The sequence below is a fragment of the Lolium rigidum genome, chromosome 1 (assembly GCF_022539505.1).
Source record: "Lolium rigidum isolate FL_2022 chromosome 1, APGP_CSIRO_Lrig_0.1, whole genome shotgun sequence".
Taxonomy (NCBI): Eukaryota; Viridiplantae; Streptophyta; class Magnoliopsida; order Poales; family Poaceae; genus Lolium; species Lolium rigidum.
The window spans coordinates 141930502-141937450 of NC_061508.1; positions in this window are offsets into that span (position 1 = coordinate 141930502).

Sequence of the window (6949 nt, forward strand, 5' to 3'; positions counted from 1 at the left end):
TGTCTCTCTCCCACACAACGATTGCTAGGATCTGATTTTATTCAAACACAAACAAAAATAAAAGCGCACAAACGCTCCAAGTAAAGCACATAAGATGTGACGGAATAAAAATATAGTTTCAGTAGAGGTGACCTAATAAGTTGTTGATGAAGAAGGGGATGCCTTGGGCATCCCCAAGCTTAGATGCTTGAGTCTTCTTGAAATATGCAGGGATGAACCACGGGGCATCCCCAAGCTTAGACTTTTCACTCTTCTTGATCATATTATATCATCCTCCTCTCTTGATCCTTGAAAACTTCCTCCACACCAAACTCAAAAAATCTCATTAGAAGGTTAGTGCATAATCAAAAATTCACATGTTCAGAGAGGACACAATCATTCCCAACACTTCTGGACATTACCCAAGGCTACTGAAATTTAATGGAGCAAAGAAATCCACTCAAACACAAGTAAAGGAGGCAATGTGAAATAAAAGGCAGAATCTGTCAAACAGAACGTCCCGTAAAGACGAATTTTTTTGAGGCACTTAACATGCTCGGATGAAGAAGCTCAAATTGAATGAAAGTTGCGTACATATCCGAGGATTACTCATGATTTTTTGCAGATTTTTTAGATTCTCCTACGAGAGAGATCAACTCAAATTCGTGATGACTAAAAATCTATTTCTCGCGCGTAAATCCAAATCTAGTATCAACTTTACTATCAAAGACTTTACTTGGCACAACAATGCAATAAAGTAAAGATACAAAGGTATTGCTACAGTAGTAACAAGCACCTTGAATCAAATATAAAACAAAAATTGCAGAAATAAAATAATGGGTTGTCTCCCATAAGCGCTTTTCTTTAACGCCTTTTCAGCTAGGCGCAGAAAGTGTAAATCAAGTAACATCAAGAGAAGAAGCATCAACATCATAATTTTCCTTAAAAACACAACTTGTCGCAATAGGTATCTTAGATGCTCTATTATCTAAATTTCCCATAGTCGTACTAAGAGTTTTATCAATTTTAAGCTTATAATGATTCTTTGGCTTAGGCATCTTAGGGACATACATGAACTTTTGCTCCTTACCCACATAAGCTTTCTCCTTAAACTTAAGAGAAGAAAAAGTTGAACCCAAGGTTCCCATAGCTTCTTCAAGTTCGGCAATCCTATGGGTTTGATTATCATGGATAGCACAAGTTTCTAAGACAACAATTCTTTCATTAATTCCTCCTAGAGATTTATCAAGTTTATCAGTATTATCAAGTAATATTCCTAATTTAGTCTCAACACTTGGAAGATTTTTCTCTATGGCCTCCAACTTTTTCATGACATCCTCAAGAGAGATTTCAATTTTAACTTCATTAACAGGTGGTATTCCAACTAGACTCTCAATAATGCAACTACTCTTCTAAAGCAAGAGTGCCTAGGAAATTACCCCCGCAAGAGTATCAAGAACATACCTATTCCAGCTAGAGATACCAACATAAAAGTTCCTAAGAAGGATAATAGTGGAGTGTTTCTTAGTGCACCTATGATAGCATCACTAATTCTATACCAAGCATCTTTAAAACTTTCTCCCCCTTGTTGCTTAAACGAACGAACTTCAACTTCAGGATTACTCATTTTAGCAATAATAAAAATAAATAAAGCAAAACCGAATTAAGTAAAGTAAAACAAGTAACTAATTTTTTTGTGTTTTTGATATAAAGAAAGCAAACAAGACAGAAAATAAAATAAAGCAAGACAATAAACAAAGTAAAGAGATTGGGTGTGAGAGACTCCCCCGCAGGCGTGTCTTGATCTCCCCGGCAACGGCGCCGTGAAAAAGTCTTGATGGCGCGTGATGCACACGTCCGTTGGGAACCCCAAGAGGAAGGTGTGATGCGCACAGCCAGCAAGTTTTCCCTCGCAAGAAAGCAAGGTTATCGAACCAGTAGGAGATGAAGGCCACGTGAAGGTTGTTGGTGAAGGAGTGTAGTGCGACGCAACACCGTGGATTCCAGCGCCAACGTGGAACCCGCACAACACAATCAAAATACTTTGCCCCAACTTAACAGCTGAGGTTGTCAATCTCACCGGCTTGCTCAGTAAACAAAGGATTAAACATATGGTGTGGAGAATGATGTTTGTTTACAAAGAACAACGGAGAACAATGATTGCGTAGGTTGTATTTCGGATGTAAAAGAATGGACCGGGGTCCACAGCTCACTAGTGGTGTCTCTCCAATAAGATAAATAGCATGTTGGGTGAACAAATTACAGTTGGGCAATTGACAAATAGAGAGGGCATAACAATGCACATACATATCATGATGACTACTATGAGATTTAATTCGGGCATTACGATAAAGAACATAGACCGCTATCCAGCATGCATCTATGCCTAAAAGTTTCACCTTCAGGTTAGCATCCGCACCCCTTCCAGTATTAAGTTGCAAACAACAGACAATATCATTAAGTACTGTGCGTAATGTAAATAATACAAATATCCTTAGACAAAGCATTGATGTTTTATCCCTAGTGGCAACAAAGACATCCACAACCTTAGGGGTTGTTGTCACTCCCCCAGATTCAATGGAGACATGAACTCACTATCGAGCATAAATACTCCCTCTTGGAGTCACAAGTATCAACTTGGCCAGAGCCTCTACTAGCAACGGAGAGCATGCAAGATCATAAACAACACATATATGATAGATTGATAATCAACTTGACATAGTATTCTGATACGTCCAAAACGTATCTACTTTCCCGAACACTTTTGCTATTGTTTTGCCTCTAATTTGTGTATTTTGGATGCAACTAACACGGACTAACGCTGTTTTCAGCAGAACCGATTCAGTGTCTCGTTTTTGTGCGTAAATCCAACTTTCGGGAAAAACCTCGGGATTTTGACGAAAGGGCCTATTTTCCCGAATCATCGCCGGAGCCGTAAGGACAATTGAAGTGGAGGCCCGAGGGCCCCACACCATATGGCGGCGCGGCCTAGGGGGCCCGCGCGGCCATGTGGTGTGGCCCCTCGGCTGGCCTCCAACGCCCCCTTCGGACTACTTATTCGCCTCGACCTAAAAACGCACGGAGAGAAGTCGAAGTCGCCGTAAACCCTCCCGTAACGCCGCCACATCGCGAAACTCCGCCTCGGGAGCCGAAGTCTCCGTTCGGCACTCCGCCGGGACGGGGAATTGGAGGAGATCATCACCGCCATCACCGCCAACGCCTCTCCATCAACCAGCAATGTTTCCCCCATCCATGTGTGAGTAATTCCCCCGCCGTAGGCCGAAGGGGATGGTAGGGATTGGAGGAGATTGGTCATGTAATAGCATAAGATTGTTAGGGCATAGTGCCTAGTATCCGTAGATGTTACTTTTATGATATTGTTGCAACTTGTTATGCTTAATGCTTGTCACTAGGGCCCGAGTGCCATGATCTCAGATCTGAACATGTTATTGATTCATGAAGATATTCGTTGTTTATGATCTTACCCGCAAGTTGTATACACATGTCGTCGTCCGGAACCAATGGCCCCGAAGTGACAAATCGGGACAACCGGAGGGAATGGTAGCGATGTGAGGATCACATGTGTTCACGGAGTGTTAATGCTTTGCTCCGTACTCTATTAAAAGGAGTACCTTAATATCCAGATAGTTTCCCTTGAGGCCCTAGCCGCCACGGCCGGTAGGACAAAAGATGTTGTGCAAGTTTCTCATTGCGAGCACGTACGACTATAATTGGAACACATGCCTATTGATTGATTAGTACTTGGATACCGTTTTATTATTATCCGCAAATGCCCCGCTATGATTGTTACATGAGTTTCTCTCATCCATGCAACGCCCGTTATCCGTCCCCGTGCCTACAGTATTTTAATCCTGTCGTTTACTAAAATCTCTACTCGTCTGTCTTTGTTACTCTGCTGCTTGTTATTTCACTACTGCTACCGCTATAAAACCGTTACTACTCGATAAACTCCCGCGAGCAAGTCTCGTTTCCAGTGCGACTCGAATTGACAACTCCGCCGTTAAGGCTTTCAAGTATTCTTTGTCTCCCCTTGTGTCGAATCAATAAATTGGGTAATACTTCCCTCGAAGACCGTTGCGATCCCCTATACTTGTGGGTCATCAAGACTATTTTCTCGGCGCTCGTTGTCGGGAGCATAGCTTTATTTGGAAGTTCACTTGGATTGATATTGTTCGCCGCAAATTCTCCATCATGGGTAAAACTCGCGATACTAAGGTCGCCATATTACCATCCACTACAAGAAAAGGTACAACTCGAGTACCTCTCGTCGCCCTTGATTCACCATCCGTGATTGATAAACTTGTTTCACCACCACATGCTTCAAATGCCGGTACTTCGCTCGAATCTGAAAACTCTCATAATACTCGATAATATGTCCGTCGTGCTTGATGATAGTGGTTCATTGGGAACTTTTCTAGATGCTAAAATTGCTAGATCTAGACAAATTGAAAATACCGAAACTCTCGATGCTACTACACCTGTTAATTCACTCGAACTTGAATACTCTAGTGATGATCTTGATGAAGATTATGTGGAACTTGATGATGATTTTATTGAAAAATGCCATGCTACCACCGATGCAAGAAAAATTAAAAAGTTGCTTGCGAGAACATACTCGTTAGATATAAAGCTGTCTCCCGATCCTAAATTTGCCACATCTCCTATAAACATTAGGGATAAAGATTATGATTTTTCTCTTGATTTATCTCATATAGCTATTGTTGAGAAAACACCTTTTTGTGGCACCGAAAAAGAAAGTGCTCGTTGAACACATGATCGAGTTATCTACTTTGAGTAGCTTGTTTTTCGATGATGTTAAGAAGCGTACTTACTTTGTTGCTAAAATATTTCCATTCTCATTAAAGGATGACGCTAAAACTTGGTATAATAGTTTGCCACCTAGCTCTATTAAAAGTCCAAAAGAATTGCTTGTCGTTTTCTTTCTGAAATACTTTCCTGCTAGTGCTCAACATGTCTGCTTTGCGGAGAGTTTATAATTTTGATCGGGGAGATGAAGAGAAATTGCTCGAGGCTTGGGCGAGATTTTGCTCTCTTATTAGAGCTCGCCCGACCATGATTTAGAAAAGCATGATTTACTTGATATATTTTATAGTGGACTAACCATTGAGTCTAGGGCATACCTGGATAGTTGTGCTGGTTGTGTTTTCGGAAAAGAACTCCGGACGACGCTCGAAGAATTATTGGCTAAAATAGGCTGGAATTATGATGATTGGACTACGCCTCGAACCAACTCCAACGCCAATAGTAAAGAAGAGGGGTTTAATTAAATTGAATGATGAAGATATGAGGGAAGCCAAGAAGTCTCTCAAGGAGAAAGGTATTAAATCCGAAGATGTGAAGAATCTACCTCCTATAGAAGATATATGTGAGATAATTCCCCCTTCATCCATGATTGAGGTAAACTCCCTTCAACGCTTTACTAGGGAAGACATTCCGTATTCAAAACCTCCTCGCGCAATGCTTAGATGAGTTTGATAATTATATTGTTAAGCAAGAAAATTTTAATATGAGAGTAGAGAATCATCTAATGGAAAATTCTCAAGTTATTAGTGAATTGCATGATATTGTGGAGAGAACCTCCAATGATGTTAAGATGCTTGTTAAACATTTTCATATGGTTCAAACTCAAATTGATCAACTCACTAAAGTGCAAAATGACTTGTTAGGAAATAATGCTAAAGAAAAACATGCTTATGAAGTAACAACTAGAGGTGGTGTCTCTACCCAGGATCCTCTATATCCTGAAGGGCATCCCAAAAGAATTGAACAAGATTCTCAACAAACTAAAACTAGAGCTCATTCTAAGAAAAAGAAGAAGAAACATAAGAATGTTGTAGAATCCTCTGAACCTGCTAATGATCCTAATAGTATTTCTATTTCTGATGCTGAAACTGAAAGTGGTAATGAACATGATAAAGATAATGATAAGAATGATACTCCCGATAAAGAAGAGGTTGAAAAAGAACCCGAAAAGCATGCTAAAAATAAAAAGTATACTAAAGAAGATTTTATTGTCGAGAAACATGGTAATTAAACAGAACCTTGGGTGCAAAAGCCAATGCCTTTTCTCGCTAAGAAACTAAAATCAAAGGAAGAAGAACACTATAATAAATTCTCGTGATTGGATGAAACCTTTATTCTTGCAAATCCCTTTGACTCGATGCTATTAAATTGCCTCCTTATTCAAAGTATATGAAAGATATTGTTACTAACAAAAGGAAAATCCCCAATGAGGAAATTTCCACTATGCTTGCTAATTACTCTTTCAATGGCAAAGCTCCAAAGAAGTTGGGCGACCCAGGTATACCTACTATTCCTTGTTCTATTAAGAATAATTATGTTAAAATTGCTCTATGTGACTTGGGAGCCGGTGTTAGTGTTATGCCTTTTTCTCTTTATAAGAGACTTTACTTAGAAAAGTTGATACCTACTGATATATCTTTGTAAATGGCCGATAAATCTACCGCTATTCCCGTTGGTATATGTGAGGATGTTCCTGTTCAAGTTACTAATAACCGCTTGATATTAATCGATTTTGTTGTGTTGGAAATGCCTGAAGACGATAATATGTCTATTATTCTTGGGAGACCTTTTCTTAACACCGCAGGGGCTGTTATTGATTGCAATAAAGGAAAAGTTACTTTCAATGTTGATGATAAGGAACACACCGTCTATTTCCCCAAGAGAATTGAAAGAGCGTGCGGAGTTAATACCATCTCTCATGTGAGAACTATCAAAGTGGGAACTATTGATTGTCCTATATATGAGCCTAAAGAAGAATATCAAACTCTTGTGATTGGATCCATATCAATACAATTCAAGGTAACATGATTGATTTGAGGTTTATTTCTTCATATGCTATGTAAAATTTATTTGGTGGCAAGACTTGATCAACCTTGTTAACAAATACCTTTTATATGCATAGTAG